The sequence below is a fragment of the Anser brachyrhynchus genome, assembly GCF_964034855.1.
Source record: "Anser brachyrhynchus genome assembly, chromosome: 1".
Taxonomy (NCBI): Eukaryota; Metazoa; Chordata; class Aves; order Anseriformes; family Anatidae; genus Anser; species Anser brachyrhynchus.
Genome location: NC_137694.1, coordinates 76,393,244 through 76,419,114, shown reverse-complemented (window position 1 = coordinate 76,419,114; position 25,871 = coordinate 76,393,244). Strand labels below are relative to the sequence as shown.

The window sequence follows — 25,871 nt, the reverse complement described above, 5'->3', positions numbered from 1 at the left end:
CTCATGTGACTTAATTTCATTGAAACTATAGCCAAGCACACCTATGAAATTTGTAACAGTACTGTTTGCACTAGTAGTACTTCTTTCCTCAGGGTGATTTGACAATGTGTGAACCCAAGGCAGAGGCTTGATGTGTCTGAATTGGTGTCTTGTGCCTACATGTGCCTCTCTTCCTATGCAAACTTCAGGTTTTTGCTTCAATTCTCAGTTATTCCAAAATCTTAAAATGACCTATCTTTATTGCTTTATTTGCGTGCATATTTTTATTTAAGACTTCTATTCATAACTCCACTGGCATGGATTGTAATATCTTAATCCAAAATCAACTTTCTTTGGGAGCATAAAGATATATGGTGAATTTTTGCATAAGCTTCTGCAGAATGAGTTGCCTGGGAGATCTTTGAGGAAGTATCACCTGTGGGAAGTGACTGGAACTTTCTTCTCCACCTGAACTGGGTTCACTTACCTGGACCTTGTCCTTAGTACTTGTTGATGGGAGCGCAAGGATGTCTTTGCAGTCTCTTGTGCTGTTGGAAGTCCATCAGGAAAGAAGCCTGTCTTCTGGCCTTCTCTGCTCCTGTTGAAGAATTGTGTGGTACCAAGTTGTCTATCCTTATGCTGTCACTTTTTGACCTGGAGAGCAGTCTGGAAAGAGGAGATGCAGTCTTGTGATCATGGGTTAATGTTCAAAGATAGATACCATGATGGCAGTTTCTCTTTTTTTTTTTTTGCCAGTATTTGTTCATTGAGTATTGAAACTCCCAACCATCTCAAATCACCTATGTTGACTTTCTTAAACCTCCTGGGATCTGTATCTGAAACAAGCCTACACGCTTAACAGTTTTTTTTATTTTTAAGCCTAAAGCACGGGTTTATTTAAGCATAGTGACAAAGTAACACATTCCTACATGCCATTTATTCTCATATGTTGCCTTTTTTGTATGTTGGTATTTGTGAGATGCTCTTAAGCTTCAGCCTTTATTGATTGGGTGTATCTGAAGAATCAGATGTAGGTGGTAGAGAATGAAGTAAACAGTGACTTGGTGTGACTCTATTCAAGTCAACATCCACAAACAAATATTGTGTACAAATCACTTCTTGTGTAAGCTTGCTTTTGTCTGTTTGAGTTTGTACTGATTTGTATGGTATCTCAAATTAGGGAAATAAATTGACAATTCACACTAAAAATAATATGCAAATTTATTTCCATGTCATTCACGTGAAATTCAAGTTGATTTATTCTACTTAAAAACACTGCTTCCTGGCTGTGAGAGACCCAGTAGCTTTATTAAAATGAGTCAGAACGCTAGCTGTCTTCTGAGACTAGGCTACAACTCTGCTTGTATAGATTTACCAGTGACTCACTTGTAAGTGAATATAACTTGATTAAAAATGCATTAAGCATTAATATTGGGGTGGTACTTGTGCTTTAAGAAAAGCCTTTAAAATGTTTTGAAAAACTGGAGTAACTTAATGGCTCTGAACTTAATTAAGTGTAAAAGTACTTAACAAAGAAAAAGGTCAGGATTTGTCACTGGCTTGAGGCTAGGTTGAGTGCTTTCTGAAGTGCATCATTGTTAGGGTCAGGTGTTAGGTACATAAAGAGTCACAAGTTTCATTTTCTGGAGAAACTTCTCCATCTTCAGCTCTTGGTGAAAGCAACCTGGTCTGAATTGAGTGTGGGTATTGCTTTGAGCAAGAGGCTCTCACTGGTTCTTCCAGCCTGACAAATTCTGTGATGTTATTTTCTCTTTTTTTTTAAGAGGTGTTTGTACCATGCAACCACCATGCATCCGCGGTCTTAAGTGGGTTTTGGTAAAGTTTTTCACTTATCTTCATAGAACTTCGGCTGGATTAATAAAGAATTTCTTGGACTTTCTCTTCATTTTTCTGGCTAATGCAGAATGTTTATTTAAAAAGCTGGCATGGGACAAGTTGATGTGACCTTTCTGCAAATTTTAGGTAAATTCTTAGCTTTCCAGAAGCTGAATTTTTATATGGAATTTAATGGTTCTGTACTTAAACGCAGTAGACGGGCAGAAATCATGCTCTAGGGAAACTTGCCACAGATATTATATATTGAAATACCTTATGATTTTTTTAGCTTAAAAAAAGGCAATAAACACAGTAAACACTAGAGATCATAATTCAGAATGCATCAAGTATAAAGAAAATCCTTCTGTTTAGGGTAGTCTTACCAAAAGTCAGTGTATACATTCACATGATGGGAGACATAAGGAGTTATATATAATATATACATACATACATACATGCTTTCCTGTAAGAAAGGAGCAATGAGATCGGATTCATGAATGTTGTACATGCATATTTGATTAAGGTGCATGTGGGGGGGAAACATACCTAGTAATAGATCCAGAATTTGAGGTGTGCTTGTTTAGATGCCATTTCTTTTGTGAAAGGAATAAGCGTGGATTCATGTTCCTTCATGTATTTAGACTTCTGCAGCTTGTGTCCCAGGCAAGTTTATAATTCACAGGTAATAACTGAGACTTAAAGAAACACCCCACTGCTGCCCTGCTGTGATTAAATCAGTGTTGAGCTACAGGCTTTGAAGTGGGAGCAAAAGAACAGTTTTTAATAAAGTTGGCAGTCAGGAGAAGTCCCTAATTACTGGAATAAAGGAAACATCACTCCCATTTTAAAAAAAAAAAAAAGAAAGACCTGGGGAACTACAGGCTGGTGAGCCTCACCTGTGTGCCTGGGAAGATTGTGGAACAGACCCTCCTGGAAGCAGTGTTAAAGCACATGCAAGACCAGGAGGTCATTTGAGACAGCCAGAATGGCTTCACCAAGGGCAAATGGTGCCTAACCAATCAGGTGGCCTTTTATGATGGAGCGACTGCATCAGGTGACAAGGGAAGACCCACTGGTGTTATCTACCTGGACTCCTGTAAGGCCTTTGCCATGGTCTCACACATCATCCTTATCTCTAAGTTGGGGAGAGATGGATTTGAGGAGCGGGCTATTGGTGGGTAAGGAATTGGCTCCATGGCCACACCCAGAGAGTCATGCTTAATGGCTCCGTGTCCAGGTGGAGGCTGGTGACAAGTGATGTCCCTCAGGGGACTGTCTTGGGACGGGTGCTGTTGAATATCTTTATCAACCACATAGGTAGTGGGATTGCGTGCACCCTCAGCAAGTTTACAGGTGACACCAATGTGAATGGTGCAGTTGATACAGGAGAAGGGAGGGAAGCCATCCAAAGGGTCCTGGACAAGCTTGAGAAGTGGGCCCATGCGAACCCAATGCGGTTCAGCAAGGCCAAGTGCAAGGTGCTGCACCTGGACCGGGGCAATCCCAGACATGAGGACAGACTGGGAGAACAACTCATTGAGAGCAGCCCTGCGGAGAGGACTTGGGGGTTCTGGTGGACCAAAAGCTCGGCATGAGCCAGCAGTGCGTGCCAGCACAGCCCAGAAGGCCAGCTGCACCCTGGGCTGCAGCAACACAGGCATGGTCAGCAGCAGGTCCAGGGAGGGGATTGTCCCCCTATGCTCTGCCTTGTGAAGCCCCACTTGGAGTGCCACAGCCAGCTCTGGGGCCCCCAGCACCAGAAGGTGTGGGGCTGTTAGCGTGAGTCCAGAGGGGGGCCACAAAGATCATCAGAGGGCTGGAGCACCTCTCCTATGAAGAAGGGCTGAGAGAGCCGGGGCAGTTCAGCCTGGAGAAAAGAAGGTTCTAGGAAGACTTCATTTCAAGCACTTTTGCATAAACTTTACACAATTTGTAAAATCTATATGGAATATGTGGATTGGTGTACCTTTCAGATGAAAACCTTATTTTCTTTCTTTCAATTACCATTTTCTGGTAAAAGCAATGCTAGAATAGGCTATTGGCAGATGGGGGGTGTAATTCTTTGCTGTTTTACTATATTAGCTAATAGATGAAGTAAATTTGTAAGATGGCAATAGTAGATGGAGAAGAGACAAAACTTATCAGGGCTAAGAACACGAAGATCACTAAATGGTCTCTTAATCAAAAGTACTTAGCAACTACAGCATCAGTTCTTTAAGTCTGGCAAATATAAGCATCACAGCATGTGTTTACTTACGTGTAGGTACCTGAATTTTAAAATCCTGAGTTTCTTAACTAAGGAACAGTAAATGAAAAGTTCCCTTAAGAGAGCCTAAACTGAATCATGGGAGATTTAAAGGGAAATCTTAGGTTGCAGTATATTCTGGCATCTCCTGCTGATTGTTTAGTCATATACATCAATAATTATCAATCCTAATAACTTCTCTATTTTCTAAATCAAAATGTGGTAGTAATTTAGAGTCACTGCAAAGTGTCAGAATGGTTTCTTGAGGAATCACTTTGTCATTTGGGTAAAAAGGTACGACTTGACTTAACTGCTTTCAGGCTTATGTTAGAAGCCAATAATTTAGCACCTTTATTCAGTAAACGACAATCTATCACCTAAAGAAAAGTGGCTGCAGTTGAAATCTGAGCACGGAACACATCGATGTGCACACATTGTGCTGATCCTAAAAGCAGTGACCCAGTGCTAGCTGAGGTGGGCTGCAGAAGAGCTGTGTCACTATCATTTTTTTTTCCAAATACAGTAATTGGTGCTACGGAAAGCAGATGTGCAGTGAATGCAGGTTTTTGTGTGCAACAATGAGAGAACACGTGAATTGGCCTGTATCAGTATGTTGCCAGAGTTGATTGAGATTTTCTTGACAAATGGGTACAGAAAAGTTAATTGTAGAAGGCCCTGCGTCTATAGGGATGTGGTGTTCCAGTTTTTCATTTAGGATTGAATTAGGCAATACTGGTAGTACTGCAGTGCTACCAGCCTTACGGTAATACCCAGGCTCATCACCAAAGCTGTTGTACAGGGAGTAAGAAGGTCTGGGAGGTCAGAATTAAGTGTCTGGGACCAACAAGCCCTTATTACTGATTGTGCTGTGGAAGTAGGGCATAGCACTACAACAGAATCTCCAGAAGTTAGTATCAGTTGCAAACCATAGCATTTTTCATATTGGAGGCAATGTGCATAGTACATATTGGTGTTGTTGGAAGCAGGTTTTAGATGGAGAAGGGTATTAAAAGATCTGTCAACTCTGAGTTTGTCAAATGTTTCTGTAGCCTGCCTACTTTGGCCATCTTTTATCCACTTAGGTTGATGGTCTGTTGAAACAAATGGCTCTTTGATGGTGTGTTGCCTTAAAGGGATCACTTGATTAAAGTGTCTGTTAAAGTTCACTAGTCAAGCAACACCTATAAATCCTGTTGTATTTGGTAGCTTGACATAATGGAGCGTTTGTGTGCTTCTGTACATCCCTTCAAGTAGGGGAAAAAGACGCTTCCATACTTTCACGGTACCCATGCATTAAAAATATCAATCATTGCATTTGGGGTGCTTTCTAACTGTATTTTTCACTTAAGAATTTGTCACTTCCTTTACAGTGACAATTACCATGCACCAGTGGAACAGCATGCATTATTTTTGGTATTCTTCTTCAAAAGGGCTAGATTAAGATCTGAGCTACAGCTGTTGTAAATGGAACTCTTTTTGTTATAAAGTCTTTCAAGGTTGTTCCCTTTTGGGGGTTAATTGATTAAGACGTGTACTGAGTTGGCCTGAATTTCTCTTGCTAATTGAATAAAATGAAACCACAGTCTACATACAAAAATCAGCAATGTGAGTTCCTGATTGGTAGAGCTGAATATTGCTTTGAGATCTGTTTGTCTGTTGTTGGCATATGTAGAAGTGTTTTATCCCCCAAGACCTGGAGATTGACATCCTACTTTACTAGGTCTGTCTGTCTCTAAATGTTGCAGAACAGATGGTTAATTCAAAAAACAAGAGTATTAAAGCTGAGTAGCTAATCTGATCTTCTAAAAATTAGGTTGCCAAAACAAGCTGCTGTATTTGATGTAGCCACTGAATTGGTCTATTTTTTTTTTCCTGATACAAAGACAAATCTCAGTCTAGTGCCTCAGTGCAAAGAGGTTGGTGGTTGTTTCAAAATTTTCAGCTTTTCAGCAATTATCTCAGAAATTACAATTAGAGAAAAAAAAGTTTCTTACATATTGTAGGTCTTTGAGAAGAAAAAAGGCTTATTTCAAATCCCTTGTTTTTCTAGGCTTAACACTGTGGTCCTGGGTTTTAAAAGCATCATGGACAAATTTCAGGAGTCAGGTAAGGTCGACACCTGATGATTTTCTCTTTAACCTGCCACAATTTGCTTTCTTTTTTTCTTTATTTACATAGTTGGTGAGATTAGAAGAAAAAGCAAACTGTTGGAAGAAAGGATTATTATGTTTACAAGCAAACTATTTTCATACAAAATAGCTCTTGCTGTCAACAGGTAGGATAGATGATTTCAGATAGGTGTTATGCCAAAGAAGCGCTTAGATCATCTAATCCAATCTGCATGCCACAGACCCACCTTGACTCTGGGCAGAACCTAATGGTAAATGAATCCACATACATCTGTACTGTATGAAAGGGATTAAAGCATTTGTTTTCTGCATTCATCCTGTTGGGATTATTGCTTGGGAACACCATTTCATACTAACCTACTTGCCTACTTTCAAATGAAACATTCAGATGAGCAGACTGCTGCTTATCTTAGCCCATGGGAGTTTAAATACTTGTAATTCTTCCTTGAGCTGCTGGAAGTTATTGTTGCTTAGCACTTTTCAGGATTCTCTGACCTTGCAATCCATTTTTCTGTGGTGGATTGATAAAAGAGTTTTGTACATGAATTTTGGGAGATTATTTTTCACTTATCTGCTGTTATAAGATGAGCTATCATATTTTGGGAGGAATAACTTTATTGTAAATCCCTATGCATGGTGTAAAGGTAGCTTGATCATTGTATAAAAGCTGGAGAAAACAGTGAAACTATTTGTGTATGCTTCTGCCTTGGTAAGTGCCTTTTAAGTTAAAATATTCAGGTTTTCAAATCTTCTTTTTGCTAATTCCTCTGATGTTTAACCCTGTGTATGAAAGGTGTTGGGCAAACAAGTGTAAACCGATTCCTTCCATCTGTTCAGTTTACACTGTTTTGCAGTAGAATTGAGCTTGCTGTGTAAGAATGTCGAATCTCAAATTTGTATAAGAAAAAAAATCCCCTCTGCCATAGAAGCAAGTCTGAGAGGAATTTACTTTGCTTGGCTGCATTTTTAAATGCTGATCAAAACCTTGACTTCCATGGGGCATTTTTTTTTTTTTGGCTTTTCTTAGAATAAAGGGTTGGTTTGGTTCTTTTTAAATTCTGCTTCTTCTAAGTAGCCTCAAGACACTTTTTATTTCAGGAACCAGTGGCTCTGTTGAAGCCATTGGCCATATCCTCAGACATCTGGAGGTGGCGATCTTGCAGGAAGGGAGTGTCATTTGAAGTACCACCTACTTGTCTGCTGATTCCTGTGATTAGGGCACAGAGTTAGATGTTCATACCACAAGTTCTTGCTCGCAACTTGAAATGGCCCCTTCAAAACTGATAAAAGAACAGTTCGAACTAGAACAACCTTGGTGAAGCCTGGAGAAAGCAATATGTTTGGGAAGAAATTGGCAGAGGCACCAAACTGTCTGAGAGCAGATGGAGTGTTGTCATCAGTTGCAAAATCAATGCAACTACTACAAAAAGAAATAAAAATTACTCTTGCTCTGCTCTTGCCAAACACAAAGAACAGGAGCCATAAATACCATTGGTAAATTGTCTTAGCTGCCAGTGAGCATCCTGCAGTTGTAATCAACAAGTTGGAGTTGTCCCTTCTAGTGCTGGGCAGCAGCTATTGCAGAAGCATTGGATTAGCAGTGATAAAATGAACCTTTTCCAGTTCTTGCCTAAGGACAGGATCTTTACAGTTTAGAAATCTCTCACTTCTCTTGCTCAGCTATTCTGGCTCTGTGGTGGGGTGTTTTAACAATAAAAATGAGATTTTCAGTGATTCTCTTGTGCTTGTGTTGCATGGTAAGACTTCCGTGTTTTAGTACGGTTCAGAGTTGGGCTGTAAAGCAGTTACTTTGTACGTATTAACATCATGTAACTAGTGACCTATCTGCCCTCTGAAATGCAGTTTTGGAATATTGTCATGTTTAGTAAATGTATCTGGTTGGCTGCTACGTGATTGACCACTATGGTGCATAGTTTGTGAGGGGATGGCCACCTCTAAATGAAAAGGAGCAGTCACGAGGCAGGATGCATTACTAGATCATTAGTGTCTACGGCAGATGTCTCTAATCCTTGGTTCCCAGGAAAACAACTGTTGGAGCAGAGACTGTAAGATGGAGAGCGGTTTGGTTTTAAATTCTGAAATCTGTTTGTACTGATCCAAGCTCCATTTCCATGGCAACAGGAAGTTTAGTGCTCTCACTTATCAACTTCAGCTGCTGGCTGGCTTTGGGGAGAGTAAATTGTTCCCTTATGCTAACCCCTTCAAAATCAGGAGTTGTGTTGGTATATTAGCACTGCATTTTTTATGGAGACAGAAATAATGAGAATTATTTCATGTGTTTTGTTTGAGAGACACTTAACTTTAACTGCTTACAGATGAGATATAAATGTTCAGAGTTCGTGCCAGGTTACCAAATTGTTAAGTTGTCATGTTCATAATGACAATGTAATGCATAAGATCACAGTTTCTCTCCTGATTTTGGGGGGCAGGGAGGTGGCTGGTGGTGTTCATTATGGTGTAGTTTTACAGGTTGTGAAGCAAACCTGGTGCTTGCTGCAACTAGAAGGATTAAATCTGACCTCTGCATGCTTTCCCTCCAGTTCTTTGTCAGCTGACAGCAGTAATGCAGGTGTCCTCCCTTGCTTTGCACCAGCCCTGGAATATATCAGTTCCAGCAGCAACCTACACCTAAAAACATCGTGAATCTGCACTCTGAGTGAGCCAGGGGCTCAACTGGATCACCTTCTTATGAGAATTTTCTAAGGTCCGTTTGTGCTATTGCCAGCAACGGGAGCTCCCAGGCACGGTCTGCATGGAGTTTATACCGGCAGAAGGGCTGTGCTGACCCCAGGGGAAAGCAGATGAAGGCCAAACCTTCTGGAAGGAGCCCCAAAGAAGCTGATGGCTCTCCTGGGTTCCAAGTGTAATGGGGTTTATTTAGAAGACCATGGAGAACATAAAGTATGTACTGCTAAGCTGTGTTCAGGACGAGAGCTGATAGGAGAAACTAGCAATCCTTTGGTTGATAAGTGTTCTCTGTTGTGAGAAAGTAGCTCTTCTGATCTGGAAGCTTTAGCTGGTTAAACAAAGCTTTTTTTTCTAGTGACTTTGGCATTCTTATCAGTATTCCACTTAAAGCTGTTTCAGGGAGCATTGTAATTGCTCCAATTACTATTTGAAAGCACTTCTGTATTTCTGTAACTTGTACCATTCACTTTAATGTACAAGATCTTGACACAGTAGAAGAGTATTGAGTGTATGGGGAAACCGCGTTATACTAGACACTTGTAGCCAGGAGTGTTGTGGCTAATTCTGTCTTTGGTGTAGTATGGTAGTGTGGGGTGAAGAAAAAAAAAAAAGAAAAAAGATATCTCTCTGCAGGCTATTAACTCTGAGTACTTGGGTCCTGATTCTGTGTGTAGAACAGCATCACCAGAAATGCTGATGCCAGTTGAGCTTCCAACAGGTGCACTAAACTTCTAGTCTTCTAGTTCTCTTCTCTGTGGGCAGGTATTTCAAGCTTAACATATTTAGCCATCAGTTGGTCAGGGCAGGTGACCTGTATAGGCTGTATAGTCTATGAATGCAGCTGGAATGCAGGCGATCCTGGATAGGTATGAGTAGAAACAAAATTTTAAGAGTTCCTTTCTGTTTTTTGTACTTTTATTTAATAGAAGTATCGGTTCATTATTTTTTTTCTTTAAGAATCATGAGGTCAGTAAACTAAGTCTTAGGAGGGAAAAGGGAAAATTGGTTAATCTGGAGATATTCTTATCTCATGAGCTGAAGTCTCATGGAGCAGTGTCTCCCTGCCTAGATCCCCTTTTTAATTCCAGATTCAACCTGTTAGCTTGTTTAGGTGCAATATACCAGGCTTATGGGGAGCTATGTATATTTCATCTAGGCAAGCTGTCTTGGGAACATGGAACACCACTGCTGTGATGGTCCTGTCTGTCATGTCGGGTAGGAGGTTCCAGGTTTGCTCTAGAAAATGGAGGACTCTTCCTCTGCTGCGCTGGCAGGAATTCAGTTGGCATTTGCCAGTGTAAAACTAAAGACTGAACAGGAGCTGGTAGCAGAACAGATGACGTGCATTTTTCTTAGAACATAAATACAGCAGTGGGGAAGAAAAAGCCCAAAGTAACCATAATTGAATAATCATATCGCTTAAGTGTAGCCAGGAAATCTTGTTTGTTTGTATTAAGTAGAAATATGTCAACATTTTTCAAATGTAAGACAATAATTATTCAGCAATTACAGGGTTTTTTTTCTGTTCCAGCAGTCAGTAAGTCTATAAGCTAAAGACAAATTTTAAGAATGTACATGGATAATGTACATCTTTTCTGGAGGAATATACTCCCAAACTACCTGCAGTTAAATGTAGAAACACTAAGTAATCCAAGCAATGGAGCTTCTAATCTTCTTTAAAACGCTACTTGAAGAGTTGCTCTAGCACATACCATTCCTTCTCTCCTGCAGGTGTTTCTTACCTTGAGTGTGAATTTAAATGAGTCTTGAGGTATGAAAACATCAAGAAAACTTGGCTGTAACTTCTCTTCCTGTGTAGCAGCTGTTACTTAATAGGACAAGTCAGTATATGTGTGTGTCCTGTCAGGCAATTACTCAGTTGCTGCTTATCTGAGGGAGGAGCTTATTCAGCCACTCGTTTTATCCCTAAGTGTTCAGTTCTTTTGTGTTTATTTGACTTTTCTCAGTTTTCCTAAGTTATAGATTTGATTTAAAAAAAAAAAAAAAAAGGAAGAAATGAGCACAATTACATCAATTGCATAGCAAGCTGTGTGTGATACAAGTACATCATAACTGATTGAAAACCTCGTGATGTTTCTTTTCTCTCATGACTGGGAATAATCTTCTCACTAAAAGTGTTTTTGTTCATGTTATGTAATGGTCATGCAGTGTGAGCATAACAGGCAGCTTTACCTGAGATTCTGTTATTTATATTTTGGTTAGTGTATGTAAAAAAGCTAAGACGCAGTTGAACAACTTCAAAAATACATAAATGTTGAACCCCCTCCCCTCCCCTCTCCCCTTTCTCCCTTCTCTTCTTCACCTCCATGTAGTATGTCTAGGCAACATAATCAGTTTTCTGGTGCTATTAGTCACTTCTTTATATCTGTAAATAGCTATCTCTTCCACTCAGAATCTAAGAGATAAGATTCTTATTCACGTCATTCTTGGATGTAATTTACTTACCAGTAGTCACACTACTTACATTATGCTACTTATTTTTAGAAGAGTCTAGGAGTTGTAATTGAATTACTAAGAAGAATGATCCGATCCATTATCTAGCACATAGTACTGGTCAAATGGCTTTTAATGGCATGAAAATATAACCTCATTAGTATTAAGATTATATGTATTTTCCCCAGAATCAGAGTTTGTCGAGAATGACAAGCACAGAAAAAATTAGCATCACCCCATAATCTTGTACCGTTACACATCTGAATATAAAGGAAAGCTCTCAAGCTGCTCTGGGGCTTAAATATTTAGCTGTTCCATCTTTAATGTAGGTAGGGGCTTGTACTTGACTATAATGCTGTTTTGTGTGGGGACTTTGTGTGCTATTCTATCAGTAAAAGTGGGTGAAATTAAAAAGCTCTTAAGTATCTCTTAAACATATGCAAATATAGTAGCGGCAGACATGCAGTTATATTTTCTTTCAGAAAAGGACTACTTCCAACTCATTTTGAAGAGATCAGACTCCTTTTACTGGTGAAGGTGACATCAGTTTATCCGTGCCTTGGATTAAAAAACTGTTTCTGTCTTGGTGACTTAGCTTTAAATCTTATGCTTGAGACATACACAAACCATAAAACCATGAAGTGGAAACAACTTCTGGTCAGCTTTTCAACTAATATGCATAAGAAGCCAATTCTGAAGTTCTTAGAACAGTAATTGTGGTTGGTTTATGAACATACTTCATAAACTTATGGATTCCCACCCATCCCTTGCAGACAACATACACTTTTCTGTGTGTAGTTCCAGACTTATTTTGGGTAATGTGTATTTAATTCATGTGATTGGCTAAGAGAATCAACCTATGTGCCCAAAATTATACTTCCATTTGTGTTCCTCTTCTGCATCTGTATTGCAGCTTGCCTTGTGGGGTTCTCTATATTTGCTTTCATATGATGCAGCAGGCCAATGGCCAGCAAATGTTGATTCTGTACTTTCAAGGAAGAACTTATTTGATATCTGTCTGATGTAAGCAATGAACTGAATTGTGTGTGGATTACTTCTTTCTGCTGCAAATGGAAATAAAATGTTTTATCTCTCTCCACTTTATACAGTAACAACTAAAATAAGGTTTTAAGCCTGGGTGAATGATGATGATCAGGGCTTGGCTCTGTAATGAAAATTTAAAATTGCCTTGAAAGTATCTTACTATGCCGTGCTCCTGATTTGCAGTTTACCCAATAAGCCATTTGGCTACAAGGTACCAATAGGCACACCTTTATTTTTAAGATGGCCAGCATTTTGTTTGAAAGAATGCCATACTCTATTTCTACATGCAGCACAGCTTTTTGCATTTAGCTTTAATAATTTATTCATTATTTTCTTTTGCTTTCAAGTCATTTTAAGATTTCCTAGAAGGTATTCCAGAATGGAATAACTTTGGGGAGGGATATATGTGCTTGTCAAAGACAGCTCATTTGTATAGCCTTGAAGACTCACTGTGTCTGCTGTCTGTGAAGGGCAGCTCCGAGTTAAGGATGCACTTTCAGCACTTTCAGCAGCTGTGGAGATCTGTGTCCAGACACTTGAGGGCACTAGGACTGGGGTGTTTTGGTGACAAACAGTTCTGTTGTCCAGTTTGGTCCATATTCACCTCCCTAGTAAGAGAGCAGCAGCACTTTCCTTTATCTTCCAGTTTCTAGGACTTACTCCAGAACATTGCAGGGTTCTGGATTTTTTTTTCAGGGAAGTTTTTGAAGGTATATATTATTGCTGCAATTTTAAATGAGAATACATGACCTATTATATGAGAAATTTTCAGAACTCGAAGTCTAATTTCTGTGTTTCTCGTTGGATAAAAAAAATGCTCAAGAGATGTCTCTTCCAGATACATTGCTTTATTTTGGTGAATTAACTTCCAATTCTAAACGATGGAATGAAAGCAAGTATTTGCAAGTGGGAATGAGAGTGTGGATATGTCTCATCTTTCAGGTTTCCCTGAGACTGCTGCCTATACCTCAGACTTCATATATGGCAAACCTGCTGCTGTGATCAAGGTCTTTCCTAGGACATAACATGCTCCAATATTGAATATTGTGGAGAGCTTGTGCAGATGTACAAATTAAATTCATTTTTCAGCTATGTGATATCCAATGTCTGATGTACTCTTATAGTCAAGTGACAGCAGTTAGTTTTATTGTGATCTATTGTGATCTTGTGATTTGTCTGGTGATCTAAACCAATTTCAATTAATGTTGGGCAGGAGTCAAGCTTGAAACAGAATAATTTTTGGCTGGATTGCCACCAGCTTGCTAGCACTGGCACTGCTAGTGCAAAACCAAACTAATTGTTGATCTGTTAATGGCAAACTGCCAAGAAAATGCTGATTCTGATTTCAGTCCATTTCAAAAAAATATATTTATTAACAATTACTTATGAACACTGCAGCGATGATAGCATGGAAGACTTCACCATAAAAATGGATTTACATTTGTTTTCAAGAATCAGACATTAAGAATGTATGTATTTTTTTTTGAATATGATAACTTAGTGAAATGTGTCTTACGTGTATAGTCTCTTTTTTTCCATTATAAAGGTTATTTTGGAGGTGACTGAGCCAATGCTTGTGTCTGTTAGCCTAAAAATATTTTATGTAACAAAGAAATAATTGCTTGATGATGCCTGGTCATGTTTTACAAAATCTAATAATCACTCATATAGGGAATTATGTCCTATGCAAAGTAAGTGTTTTCCTGCATCAGGTTATTCTCAAGAGGATTTATTGCAAGAAGGACAGATAATTGGAGTACAGAAACAAGACTTGTATTTTTAAATGAAAAAAAAAAAGGAATGTCCTGTCTAAAATGTATCTGAGAAAAATCAGAGTGAATAGTAAGGTTGTCTGTCAGTGCCGGTGGTGTTGGATATTTCTTCTTCAGTTACACATCAAATATAAATAACTTCTGTGGCTCCTTATATTTGTCATTTAAGCTACCTCTTCTAAAGAACCTAACAACTTAAATTTCCGTCCCTTCTCTGAAATTCGTTTTAAACAAAAAATGCCATGTTTCATGGTGCTATTGGCTGGGCTGGCTGCAGGCAGCCCCGTTTGCCTTCTAGTGGGGAAGGCATGGTTGGCATGAGCATGCATCTAGTGCGTGGCAGGGACTGGGCTCTTCATGTGTTTTGTTGAAGACCTAGGAGACTTCAGAAGCATCTCTTTGTCCCATCACTGGGAAAATTGTATCAGGTTGTATAATGCTTTGCTGCCTCAGTGAACTTGCCAGCTCTAGCCAGGAGTGCGTCACTTCCATGCTGTCATTGGTGGTGTCTGATGCCACTGTGCTCTTGCATCTGCCTGTTGAATGCTGGGCTGAAAAAAAGCTAGCTTTTGCCTTCTGCAAAATGCTACCAGCGCAGCTGAGTGAGGAGATGACTCAATTTTTGAAGTAACATGTTCTCTATATGCTACATATTGTCTCTTCTTTTTTTGGTGTATGTGTGTGTAGTTGTTTTTTCTGTGTTGTTAGAGCTGTGTATCATCTACTAAAGTTTCTATCAATTCTAGAATTCTGTTACTTGTACAAAGGGAAGACTTGCTCCTCAAAATGCTGGCAAGAGATTGTGCTTTAAGTAGTGAATGCAGTAGCATGGGTTTGAAAGCCAGTGGTCTTCCATCGCTTTGATAGTTGACTGCTTTGAATCAATTTTCTAGTTCTTTTCCAAGAATTATTTGCTTTCCTGTGATTATCCTGTATGTATAGAATTATTTGAAATCCATTTACCATTCTTCCTCTTTATTGCAGCCATACCTACCTCACAGATCTGGACTAACACTAAACATTTAGATAAAGTATTCTTGAAATAAACTTGGCAAAGGAAGCTAGTGCTAACCTAGACTGTTGGATTTCAGGAGAAAGATGTCTTTTTACATCAAATGATACATGTTGGTGGCAAGTTAAAAGTGCTTCTGCCCCCCAGTGTTACCCATGCTTTCTTTAGCATGGAGCATCTACTCAGGAAGTCAAGATTATTAAGTAGTGTTGCTACCCTTGTAGCTGGTCTGCAAAACATGACTCCAAAAATTATCTAATTAGCAATACTTTCAGTTGGACTTTGATACTAGAAATACAGAGAAGTCTTAACTCAGGTTGTTGGTGCCGTTACAGAAATCCACCTTTCAATCTGCAATGCTTACTTAGCATTGCTTACTTAGCTGTAGTCAATTGGATTAAAGAACAATTTTTTTTGTGCTTTTTGTCTGTAAAGAGTACTATTAAACACTGCAGCTGCATATCATGTGTATGTGTTGTATTATATTAATTAAAAACCTATAGGTTGATAGTATTTTGTGGAGTTGAATAAAATTTTCATTTTCATTGATGTATTTCTTCTTTTCAGCTGAAGAGGTTGCCTGAACTCTGACATCTTTCAATGACTGTGAACAGCAATAGCTAGTAAAGATGTATGAATGTAGTTTTAAAAGATGCCACTAGGATGTTGAAAACTGTCCCATCTAGCTGTATGGTGGTATTTCCACTTAGTATTCGATTAATCTTAAAAAGGGTAGATGCATTTTAAAGCTTGTGATAGTTTTAAACCCTAACCACACTAGTACTAAGTCAAATGAGTCGGTGCATTCTTAACATAATACCTGATGTTTAATTGTACCTGTGTTTTTTTCACAGAATGTTTATTTAAAAAGGAAGCAGTATAGATTTTCACTTGATGGGGCAACAAGAAAGCGCACGATAAAGGAAAAACAAAGGCAGACCTTCTGGGGATATCTGTATTCATTCTTCCCAATAGAAGTATAGGTTGCCTATATGGCATCTCCTTAAGGACCTAGTACGTGAAATGTTGCCTGTTGAAAGGCATTATTGAGGCTCTGTGGGAATTAGAGCTTCCTGCTTGATTTGGAAGTGAATGCTATAAAAGGGATAATTAGTACTTTGTGCTGGTCTCTTTTATGAGGGTGGAATTGTCTTATGTCACTCTGGGAATTGCTGTAAGGCAGAAGGGAAGAATGAAGTGGACCAACTGATGTTCAGAGTCTGAGGAAATATAGAAACCTTTGTATAAACTTCTGTCTTTGTTCATCACAGCTACAGAAGATCATAAACTTTTAAGTCAGGGAGAATGTAAAAGTACAGAAAAACATTGTGATCAAGTAATCTGTGTAAACGATGATGGAAAATAAGCGTGGAGGTGGAGTAAAAGCAGTTTCTAGTTAGACCATAGTACATCAGTGTTGCAGGACAACTACAGATTTCTTTGGAAAAGCTGTCAATACTGCTCCTTGTAGCTTTTGCAGCATTAGAAACTGTGTCTACCTTGGAAGAAGTGAATCTGAATTAAGCGCAAAGGCCTACTGGGAACAGCGGGGGAAGAATGGTATTATGAGAGGATGGGGTAGAGGTGCTGAAGTATTCTTCAACCAGAGATGTTATCATCTCAGAATACAGGGGTGAATTAGCTGTTTTTTTGCATTCTGTGTAGCCTTTCAAAAGAGGATGGAGAGACTGAGGACTGACATACTGAGTTGCAATAGCTTAACAAGCTAATCCGCATCTGCTGAGCTGTGGTAATTTTGTGCAGCCTCTTAATCCATTTTCAATTCAAGTTAAAATGCTTTAGAATAAAATTCTTTGCTTGGGTTTTAAGCTAGTGTATTTGATCTCATACTTGCAGAGGGCCAAGTCTGGAATCACCAGGGATTCTATTTGAAATCAACCACTTGATTACACATTGTTTCAGCTTTTTAAAAGGTAACCTAACTTTTAAAGTCGTCTACTCTGTCATCAGAGTGGTTCCAAAAAGTGTTTACCAATATGGTGATAGGTGCTTTATATCTGTGTGTGTGTGTAAAGCAAACTTCATTAATGCTTTACCCTGCTTAAGCTTGGTGTTTCTCTGCATAGCAGGTTAGTCATCTTTGGGTGTCTTTAGGTGAAGTCTTTGAATGTGAGCCTGTAACCCCTTCTAATCTTCCTTTTTAATGGAAGAAGTCCGAAGAAATCTTGTCCAGCGTTCATATAATCTGTGTTGCACTTCCACAATGAAACTGTTTGTGGTTAGGCTGTTAAACTCTTGCCACAGTGTTTGCATGCATTTGGAAGCCTTACTCTGGACACTGAGATGGGATACTGAGTTAGCTGAATATGTGGTCTGACCTACAGCTTTTCTTGTGTCTCACGTAAGCAGTTGGTGTTTAAGGTACAGCTCCTCCCTCCTCATTTTATTTTGAAACCTTTATGCTGGGAATAGTTGAAATATGTTGGCTTCAGCCAGCCAGTGCTGGCTCAAACGCCATTACTGTTCTCAGTTGCAAATTAACTTTACCAAAAATTACTGTTTATGACCTCAGTTAAATTCTCATTGCCTTCAATAGTAAGACCAGCATCTCGTATGGAGCAGTGACCATGCATGCACACTATCGGACTCCTTTCTAAAATGAAGAGGTAGTGACGAGTGTTTTGAGTAACAGGTGGGAGCTGACAGTGGAACAATGAATCTGACCATTAACGCTACTGATAATAGCTAAAAATTCTTGTAAGCGTATTGAAAGAAGATATTGACTGTATTTAAAGTAGTAAAGCCAAATCAAATATTTCCCATCTGATAGATCTGTCTTCCCCTTCATTGTTAGAATCTCCTGAGTTAAATCAATTTGAAGTGAGGTTTACCTGGTGATGTAATAGGATGGTTAGCTTGTAAGGCAGTATGCAGGCAAGAACTTTGTCTTTTTTTCCAATTTGAAGACCTCCAAAGATTTCAGTAGAGGTGAGCCCAAGCAATAAACACTTATAGAGCTGTATGTGTTTTGTTTGGGGGTGGTGTGGCATAGAAAAGAAGTAGTGTATTTTCAGTAGTGGTCTGTTTCCAAAGTCCTGCAGGATCAAAAGCTGGTATAAGTATTACAATGAAATGCCTGAGCTGGCAGTCATGGGAGAGCAACCCTGGCAAGGGACAGCTCAGGTCTTGGGTACCCTTTTGTTCAGGTAATTGCATTTGTTTTTAGCTGGTATCTTAAGATCCTTTCATAAATCATACAAATCGTACAAACTGCGTACAATCACAAGGGGAAAAATACACTTTTTTCCTCAAATAATATGTAGAGTGGCAGCACTGTACTGCAGTCTTGTAATGAAGTTTGGTCACCACAGAACTCTGCTCAGTAGTTTGGTGGTTTCTTTGTCCAGACTACCTGGTATACTCATAGTACTACTGTTAGGACATAGGAGCAAGGTAGTATTTTTAAATGGCTAGGATTATTTTCTTTTTTCTAGAAGAAAGTTGTGTGTCTGTTATTCTCTAAGTTGTCTTCATTTTCAGAGAAGATCAAAGCATCCTGTTCAGCCTCCTCTGTTTAACTTTGATATTTGCTATTTTGAAAACTTTCATTGTTTGGGAATGTTGATTTTGAAAATATGCACACTTTGTCATTGACAATTCCTACATTTTGTGTGTAGAAGGGTTGTATTTGTCTTCAGGGAAGAATCCATTCTAAGGCCTTAATAAGTTTTCTTTTTTATTGAAATCCTGGAAATTGCAAGTTAGGACTGATTTAAAAGAAAAAAAGTGTAATCTGCATGGGATCTGAGTCAGTGTTAACTGAAAACATTCACAAATTTTGAGATATTTTCATTTTTCTTTACATCTATTCCTCCCAGCTGTATGCTGGCTGAGGATGAATTAGATTTGTATTACCTTAAAAATATATAAATAAATAAATAAATTTGGAAACCAATTAACTTTTTTGGTTTGGAGAGGAGGGGAGAAGAATTTATTAACCAGATTTGGACAGCATCTTTGGCCACTTAGCTTCTAGTCTGCAGTGACTGAGCAGTACTCCGAAGCTAGTGAGGCTCTTCACATGGCGATAGATTCTGGGGGATGCACAGGGGCGTGTTTGGAACTGATTTTTTTTCACTTCCCCTAAGGGTCTTCATGCTTCCCCCGGGAGACGGACAGCACCTACTGAAGCCTCATGTATTCCGTGAAGTGCACTGTTGCAGTGAAGGATTAAAACTTTGTGTTGATATTCACGTTAGTGCATTAACATAGTGGTGCATCTTTACCGCGTGCTTGACTTAGAAGTATTTGCAGCTCTTTGGCTTTGAACTCCAGAAGATCAACTAACAGCTGAGTGTGTGTGTGTGTGTGTGTGTACACCTCCCACATGTTACGGTACCCTGGAATTTTTTTCTAAAGGGAATTTGGGGGATTTGCTAGCCAGTACTTCAAATTCAAGAGAGAAGTTACCAAAGAAGTGTGAAGGCACCATAAGACATTGTAGGATTCATTGCTGCTTGCTTTCCTATCTTGATGCTTTTTCAGCTTGTTCTGCTAATTGCAACACAATCTGAATCCTGCTTTTGAACCTTGAAGAATTTCCAAGGGAAATTGAAAGCTTATGTTGAGCACGTCCTTTTAAGTAATGATTGTCCTCTACAAAAGTAAAAATAAACTGTGGTTCAACTGTAAGGAAAAGCGTTTGAATCTAGGTGATGATTTCTTCTTTGACCTGATTCTGGAATTAATGTGAGGACTTCATAAGTCAGTCAGGAAAAAATAAACATATGTTTCTTAACTTGAAGTTCTCATATAGACAAGGCCTTGGAGTTATGAAAAAGACTGTTTCTCTTTCCACTGTTCCAGTTCTTGGAGAGGCTAGCTAGTCTAAGCTTAATGATTATTTTTCACTTTGCTGTGCAAGCTATGTTGTGATCAACCCATTGTCGTCTTTATTGTAATGTACCTTTTTGTGCTTACTTTCTTAATTTACTTGCTCTGATAAGCTTGATCAGTCACCATAAAGATAGCTTCTCTGTCTCCCATCTCACACCTTGCATTTACCTAAGTGTATCGATCATCCATTTTAACTTTTTCAGAGATTTAAAATACTGAATAGTAGGGATAGTGTTTGAGAAAACTTGCTTTTATCATTTTCATTACATGTGGATTTATTTGTGTATAACAACCATAGTGGCTTGAGATGTAAAGGGGTTGACTAGGTCACTGTTTCTTCCCTCCTGTAAGAGTGAAGGTTCTGCAGTTCATGTTATGGTAAGGGTTGGTGCTATGACTTTTAAATCAACCTGCTGGGTTTGGTTTTATTTTTCATAGTGATGTTATACTTATCAGGAAAAATGTAGTGACTTGTAATCAAAGTTAAGCTTCTGCTTAAATGAATACCATCTAAGTAAATTTAGAGTTTGTTTAGCTTCATAAAAGTATCTTCCAGGTTGGGTTCTTTCTCTCCCGCTGTAAGCAGAATGTCTACAGATTTGTGTTTTTACCTTTGAGGTGAGCAGCCTGACGTTTTCTCTTGAGTCCTGAGTTCATTGGATGTCTCCGCCTTTGTGGTAGGATCTTTCATCTAGACCTGTTTTTTCTCCTGAGCATCTTAAGATGTAATCATTATCATAGGTGATTTAAAGACATGGTCATTCTGTTGTTGCCAACTAGAAACTAAATCCCAGATGAGCTTTTTTTTTTTTTTTAACTTACCTGTAAACCTAATGCTGTCTTGGACTACAAAATTCTGCTTTCTTTGTCATTGCTAACGTCCTTTTAAACGTAGAATTGTGTTGCCATTGACACGTTAAATTTTGTAGTAGTTAAAGCAAAAAAACTTTTATACTAGCAAATAAACAAATTTCAAAGACTTCACTTTTGTAAATGGCCTCTTGATTGGGCATTTCTTGGTAGCTGGTGCTTAGTTGGCCCTGGTTCTGCTGGATGATAATTCACTACCAGTCAGCGCCTAATGGGAGATGGTTATTACTTCTGAAGCTGGGAGTTGTGGGAGTCTAATAACTTGTAAAACCTTGTAGTAAGGTAATCTCTTTACTGTGACAGATGCTATTGCTTTGCTTACTGCTGTTAGAGATAGAGGTAATGGCTTGTGATAGAGAAATAAATTTTTCTATATCTCCCACATCCGTTTTACACTTGCACCTATGCAAGGTCCAAACACCCATGTAATCCATTCCACTGGAAGGATTGCTTCAAGAGCATTGATTAAACATCTTGCTGAGGAGTACAGCAAAACCAGCAAAAGTCAGCTTTGTATTTCCTCCATTGACTCATCTCTAATTGCAAGGCAAGAAAAAGGTAAAACATAGCTTTCATTAACTACATAATAAAGTAAGCAATTAAGGCTCCAAACAAAAACAGATCTGATTTTAACAGCTACTGCTATTATATACAGTTTGTTACTTATCAAATAAATAAACATTATAATTCCACTAAGATTTTCTCAAATACTTGGAGAGGCAGGTGAACAGATGTTGGTTAAAGGTCTGATGGAGTGCGCTCCTTTTCAACAAGGACAAATGCTTGTGAATGAAGCTACAAATCTGCAAGATTTCAGGCCCCATGTTCTGAACATGCAGAGCATGCTCTGCAGGTGCCATCTGTGACTTTTTACAATGGTGAAATGAGTAACAGTTATATACTTCAGTACGTTCACCCTGTATTATCCATTGTGTGCTTTCAGTGAGAGACGTTTGAAGTTCATTTTATAAAGCCAACTATTTGAAGGCACAAGTTACCCAAAAAGACTGCTGCTTAGCAAACTTGCATTGTTCTTGTACTGAAATTGAGTTACTTTGTGTTGCAACATATACAAGAAAGTGGTATGTTGTCTTCTACTTCCTTTTGTACATCAGCATAAAACCTAAATTAATGAGTTTTTTTAACTACTTTTGAAATAACGACCTCTAACGTATTGGTGAAAACATACAAAGCCCCTTTGCCCCTTCAGTAATATAACTTCACCTTATCTGCAAAAGACAGAACCTAGAGATAGCAAGATCTGATGTCTTACAAGACTGGATTTTTTTTGGTCTGAGTGTAGTCCTTTCTTTGTAGGTGTGCACGGAGGTATTCACTGGCCCTTTATCAGCTTAGCAGGGGTGAGCTGTATGAAATAGCTTGCACTGTTGTTTCACTGGCGTATGTGTTTTGCTGGATTATTAGTTAGGTTTTGAAAAGCCAAAGTCTGGATTTGATTCCTGATCCAACTCACTGTAAATTGAGGGCAGCCATGTGGGACAGGAAGAAATGGAAGAGGTAGGAGAATGTTACAATTTTTGAGTGCAGAGCTGGCTTCTGCACAGAGTGCTAATGGAACTATGTACATTTGAATCAAATGCGAAGACTGCAGTGCACCGTATGCCCGATGGAAATCACAAAATAAACCTCTGCAGGCCTTTAGGAAAGGAGAAAGGTTTCTGTATCTGCTGCCAGTTTTGCTGCAACTTAGCAGTAGCTTTACTTCTGTGCTTTGCTTTTTCCTGTGCAATTATAGGAAGGATGGAATCTGAGAGTTGTTAAGAGTGGGTTATAACTACATTTGGAAGTTAAGTTAACCCTTAAGCCCTCTGGGGAATCACTGTTTTGGATGACAACCTTTTTTGTATCAAAAAGGTTAGTTGGAAGCGCAGAGTGACATGTAATGCTCCTGCTAAGACAGAACTAATGTGAAACTGGATTTCTTTGATTGTTTTTGGTTAATTCTAAACCAAAACAATTTAAATTTACAAACAACTTGTGGTAACTAAATGTGGTCTCTTCATTCTTTTTCTGTTCCTGATGTGGATTCTGGGATGATCTTACTTCAATGATCTTATAAAAACAGGTCAAATCATCATGCAAAATGATGCTGTGTAAGCAACCTATGAAAGGAGAGAAGAACATCCTTAGTTTGCAAAGATGACAGCAGTCTTTTTTAATAAAATAGCCTCTCCAGAAAACAGGCTCTCCAGAATTGATTACAAATTGCTATGATGTGCAAATAGAAATTGCTGTCTGTCTGTACCTGGAAAGTGAAGAATAATTTCCTCAAGAATTATAATATCTGCTGTTTGAGAGAACTCAAGGAAATGTTGGATTCTGCCTTTATATATGTGATCACAGGCTGTATGTTAAACTACTGCTTTGCCACTGTTCAGTTGTTAATCCTGGCTGGGATGTATGCTCAGTGGCAAAGGAAGAGAAATCTGTTTTTATTCTTTCGCTACTGTTACATGTACGTATGTCCTTTGCTACGCTTACACAAGTCAAATGGAATCCCATTCCATTTTTTGTCCAGTTACTGTCAACCAGATTTACCTTTAAGGAAAGAAATTAAAGCAAGTGCTACACTTTGCTACCATTTTTACTTCTCCTAAATACTGATACACTTGTATGACTTGTCCAGTTTTTCAGAGATTTGCATGGTTAAGAACAGACTATCCCAAGTTGTGAGGGACCCACAAGGATCATGGAGTACAACTCCTAGCTCCATACCAGACCACCCAAAACCAGACCCTCTGTCAAGAAGCATTTGGACAACGCTTTCAGAACTCCAGCAGGGTCAGGGCCATGACCAGTGCCCTGTGAGCCTGTTCCAGTGCTCGACCACCCTCTTGGTGAACAACCTCTTCCTAACATCCATGTGGTGGTATCTTACTGACATGCATGTTTTTACTTGTACTGTTCTTCTAAAATGTCTTCCACTCGTTCTAACTGTTAGGATCAATAGCAAATGATCTTACTTGACACACTTTATAGTAACCTGCAATTTAAACAACTCAGTGCATGTGAAAACAGACCCAATCCCAATTTCTGTTAAATATCACAGTTGTATTGCCTTAGCCTATTTTTTTTTTGTAAGTAAGCTTTCTTATATATGCTTTTCTGAGAATCGGTGCAAAATATTTAGTCATACATAGGCATGGCAAGTTTTTGTGATGCTGTTTAAAGTATTAATAGTCAAGGGTTAACTCGTACAGTTTTGTTTCAAAAGGAAAGACAGGCACACAAGGAGTTGGAACTTCTTGTATTCTAAATCTGCAGAGCAGACTTTGCCTGATCATGAGCTGCAAGACTAGGCAAAATAATTTTCAACAACAAAGTAAGTTTTCCTCTGTGACTTAACACCTTCTCTACTGGTTGTGTTGGACAGTTGCCTGGTCAAGTGAGGCTGGATGTGTCTACCTTGAGTGGTGTAGTTGGGCAGTGTTTTCTAGCAGAGGTGTCTGATCAGCAGTCTGCAGCAACCTTCACACTTCTGAAACTCCAGCAGGAAATAATCAAAAGCATGTCTCCTATCAGTAAGTGTAATGTGATACAATTGCAATACATGCTGTCTTAAGAAAAAAAAAAGAATCTCATCATGGCAAGTAAAAGAATTACTAATTTCTGCTGTTGCTCTGGTATTCTTCCAAACTGAGTTGCACAGAATGCATGAGGAGATCAGGGAGTCATGAAGTAGTACATGCAGAGGCTGTGTATGTGTTTTGGTGGCTCTCTGTTATATCAGCATGCCCTTTTAATCTTTGGTTAATTGTTTCAGTGAGCTTTAATGCTGGGTGTTTTCAAGTACAATGCTACTAGTTGGGAGCAAGAGAAGAGTGTCCCCCACCTATACGTGCTCTCTTTTATATGACAATGTCATCCTAGTTTATGTATTGTGAGTTCTCTTGGAAGTATTTTTTTAAAAAACAAAAAATAAATCACATGAGGTGGATTTTTTTACCCTTTTCTCAACAACTGGTTCTCTGAAAGTTTAAATTTGTGTTAAACGAATTCAAGCTTGTTGCTTCTGGAGAAGTATGGAAAGCAAATGCCCTTCACATACAAGGAGAAAACTGACAAGCAGAACTCTTAAGGTCGTGGTAAAAATTGATTTAAAAAGCTATCTGCTTATTTTTATTTCACTCTTTGGTTTATAGACCAGCACACTTTCATAACACTTTTCAGCATTTCAGTAGAGCATAAAGTACTAGGATGCAAAATTTGTGAAGAGGGAGTAATTTACAATTGGATATAAAGAGGTTATCATCCATTTTTTCTTTTCCTGAGCAAACTAGTAGTAACAAAGGTGATTTCTTTTTTGACTAATGTAGAAAGGGAAGTTAATAATGTTGCTCCTGTTAACACAGGATTTACTGATTTATTTATTGCAACAACAACCACAGCTACTTGGGAATCCCAGATGGGCTGCTCACTCGGATGTGACCACAGGCTAGCGGTAATGTGAGCAGGATTTGTGAGATGAGTGCCGTAGGCAAGTTAGACACAAGCAGGCATGGGACTGAATGATGTGGAGTCAAGGGCTGGTTGAGTCCTCTGTCAGTTCAGTCTGAGGCATTAGGCCCCTCTGGGGCAGAGGCAGGAATAAAGTTGTGTGACTTCTGCTGTGACCTGCAACCTTTCACGGTCTAAGTGCAGTAAAGACTTCAATAGGTTGATGTTGCTTATATTCATGTAACGTGCCTTGCTTCTAGTTTGGATCTGCCTTCTTCCAATAGGAAAGAGCAGTAGCCAAAATAGGTTCATATAGGTGTTGTTACTTCAGAAGCGTATGCTATTTATTGATACAGTAAGACATGATAGAATAGCGAGCTAGCAGGAGGCAGAATTACCTTTTCCTCTACTGGTATACCCCTAAACTTTCAGCCTTTCATTTATTCCGTTTTGACATTTGTTATGAAGACATAATCTTGCATCTGTAGACCTTCATACCACATGCT

The 25,871-nt window shown here is 38.8% G+C and overlaps 1 protein-coding gene across 6 annotated transcripts in view; it reads left to right on the top strand.

The window, feature by feature from the left end:
- The window catches only part of RASSF8 (Ras association domain family member 8), an 87,614-nt gene that overhangs the window by 13,951 nt on the left and 47,792 nt on the right, over positions 1-25,871 (top strand). For 2 of the 6 annotated variants that reach the window (XM_080575241.1, XM_080575240.1), the window contains exons 2-3: positions 6,111-6,166; positions 23,555-24,449. The exons of 2 other annotated variants lie outside the window; for them this stretch is intronic. The gene's annotated coding sequence lies outside the window, so the exon portion shown is untranslated. The remainder of the gene's footprint in view (positions 1-6,110; positions 6,167-23,554; positions 24,450-25,871) is intronic. 2 more of the 6 variants (XM_080575237.1, XM_080575239.1) reach the window with 1 other exon arrangement.